The following is a 3,031-nucleotide window of genomic DNA, read 5'->3' on the forward strand; positions in this document are numbered from 1 at the left end:
TAAAAGGAGAGGTATAATAAACGAGGGCATTTTCAGATTGGGCAGAAGAACGAAATTGGGTTACTTGTTAGAGGTCTGCAAGGCAATGAGAGGCATTGACACTTTCGAAACATGATCTGGGCTGACACCAATTGTTAAAGTTAACCTGAGAATGTAACTTAAAAAAGGATTTTTGATTTGCATATGAAAGAAGTGAAACTAACACGGTCATTCTAACAGATATTTTTTAATGTATAGCTTCAATTACATCACACTGTAAACTTTTGCTATCAATTATGTAGCTTAGAATTATGTACTCTCCAACCACCTGATGAAGGAGCAGCGCTCAGAAAGCCAGCGCTTCCAATTAAACCTGTTGGACTATATCCTGGTTTTGTGTGCTTCTGAATTTTGTAAACCTTTTGTCGGTATTTTATGCAAGAAACTTTACTCCCACGCACGTTCATATGTACTCGCCATTATCTCGGCTATTGCACGGGCCTCGCATCTAACCATTCCATACCCACAGGTGCAGCACATCTGCCAACCGTTGGACGTGTGTGCTCCTGGCCGGGGATGTTGGCGGAGTCCAAGTTGGCAAATGTGTGTGTGCTTGTGTAGGGGATTGAAAGAGAAATGCACGGAGGTTGGAGGTGCTCTGAAACTGTGTCCAACCACGTCACCTCAGCATGCCAACGCCTGATGGTTTTCCATGGTTCTCCCTGGCCAGGAGCAGTCACATGATGCTGCTAGACTGGCGTACATTGTGTCACCAACTGTTCATAAATACACTGCACGCGGAATGAGAGGTGTGAATGGCACCAAAGCAGTGGCAGCTCGTTCAGCATTTCTCCTCTTTTCCCTCTCCACTTTTCAAAAACAAACGAAGTTGCTCAGTTCCCTCAGAACATACGCAACACGAAGAAAAGTTTTAGGAGCGGTTCAAATCAGTAATCACTGACACGTAGAATTTCCATTTAGCACCTATCAGTAATGGCTGACAGTTTGAAAATGTTTGCCTCAGCATAAATTGCTAACAACAAATGAGTAACCACTAACACTTCAAAAACTTTCGTGTCAGCACACATCTGCAACCAGTTAACACGTAGCAATCTGTAACCATGTGTATATTGGAATGGATTTCTGACTTCAATGTTCAACTGGCAGCTTCGGTTATTTTTAATTAGTACTGGGGGCTTAATTTCCAGTTATTCCGCATGCCCCGGTTGTGTGGCCGGTTCAGGAGTGCCCTGTAGCAGGTTTGAAAGTGAATTAGTGCCCTTTGTGAGATGCAATGCCGGAGGCAGTTTGTAGTAAAAGGTGTATTAGTCTGGAATGAAGCCGGTGATGAGTGTAAGGTCAGGGTTAGTTTCAGATTTAGTTTGCGGCTTGTGGTAAGGGTTAGGTTCAGATTTGGGGCTGGAGTAGGTGTTAGGATTAGGAATCGATTCAAGGTTAGGCGTCAGGTTAGGTTAGGTTGAGTGCCCTTTCAGAAGGGATCGAATGTGGAAGTTCATACCGACTTTGTGACTTGCAGAAAATCGAGCGTCACTGGATTTGTTCATGCGGATTTGCACACTGTGTTCCCGGCTGACAGCGAGTGTGGTCGTGTTGTCTACGGGTCTCAGCGATTTCCCAAATTGGGTAGTCGTCGTTTTTGGCACAGTGCCGAATTCTTGAGTTCCTATTGCCTTGGGGACTTTGAGGTCTAATAGTGCCGCTGAATTCGGATTAGACGATATGGGAACGGTGTGACCATTTTGGCGGAGTGCCGGTCAGTTTCGGACCCAATGTGAGCGATTTTCTATGTTTGGATTTGCTCCATGCTTGGAAGGGAGCGAATCCGGGAGTTCAAAATGACTTTGGGAATTCGAGGACAGGTGGCGCCGCCGGATTTGATGCAGGGGATATGCCAAAGATGTTCCTGTCTCGCAGCAAGTGCTGTCCTTCTTGTCACTGATTTTCAGCGATTTTGCATTTTGACCGAGAGTGCAAGATCGAAACTGGAAAAAAGGAGAAGAGGACGTATGAGGGGCTAACGTGGCTTTCTCTGGCTGATGCCATTGACATACTGAGGAAAGTTTAGTGAAACTCTCACAGGCTGTATTCTGGCTGGGCCTCGGGCAAGCGGTCTGCACCACCGCAACGCAGTTCAGACCGTGTTCCGACAGATGTTCGCGATTTCCAACGTTGTGAAGTGGTTTCTGCAAGGGGAATATTCCGGCACATTACTTGGCTTTGTCGACTTCCACGAAGTAGAGCGTCGCCGAATTCAGTCTGGGCGATCTGCAACCGGTAATGAACGGATTGTGTTGGCTGCCAGCCGTGTTCCAACAAAGCATCAGCAGTTGTGCGCCATGGGAAAAGTTCCTCTTTTAGAAGGGAGCAAATCCTGGTCTTTGTACTGAATGCGTGAATTCCAGGCTGTGTAGCGTCGCGCAATTCCGTCCAGCTTCTTGCTCATACCTCTATAGTTGCTTTTATTCAGCTGTAATAGCGTTCCCTCTGATTGTACTTCTCCCTCTCAAATTGCAGAGTAAATTCAAACATATTATTATCACTGCCTTCAAAACGTTCCTTCACCTTCAGCACCCTTATCAAATCTGCCTCATTTCACAACACAAAATTTAGGATTGATTAGTCAAATTAAGTTTCTTGCCATCCACGACGAACTTGATTATACCAATCCACCAGCATATTCCACTCATGCATAATCACTGTAACGTTGACTTTGCTAAACATCTTTTCCATCTCCTGGTGTATCTTCCGCTCCAGCTCCTAACTACTGTTTGGATCCCTGCACGTCACTCCACCTACATTTCTCTTTTCACTTTGCGGTTCCTCAATTCTACCTGCACAGATGTTAGACCATCTGATCTATCATTTTTCTGACAATTTGATCTTTAACCATAAATTCTGTCTTATGATCCTGCCCCAATAGCTACCTGACGGAGGAGCAGTGCTGCGACAGCTTGCACTTCCCAAAAATTCTTTTGGAAAATAACCTGGCGTGTGTGAATTTTAACTTAAAGTATTAAAGACAAGAGTCGGT

The sequence above is a fragment of the Chiloscyllium plagiosum genome, chromosome 8, assembly GCF_004010195.1.
Source record: "Chiloscyllium plagiosum isolate BGI_BamShark_2017 chromosome 8, ASM401019v2, whole genome shotgun sequence".
In the NCBI taxonomy this organism is placed as follows: domain Eukaryota; kingdom Metazoa; phylum Chordata; class Chondrichthyes; order Orectolobiformes; family Hemiscylliidae; genus Chiloscyllium; species Chiloscyllium plagiosum.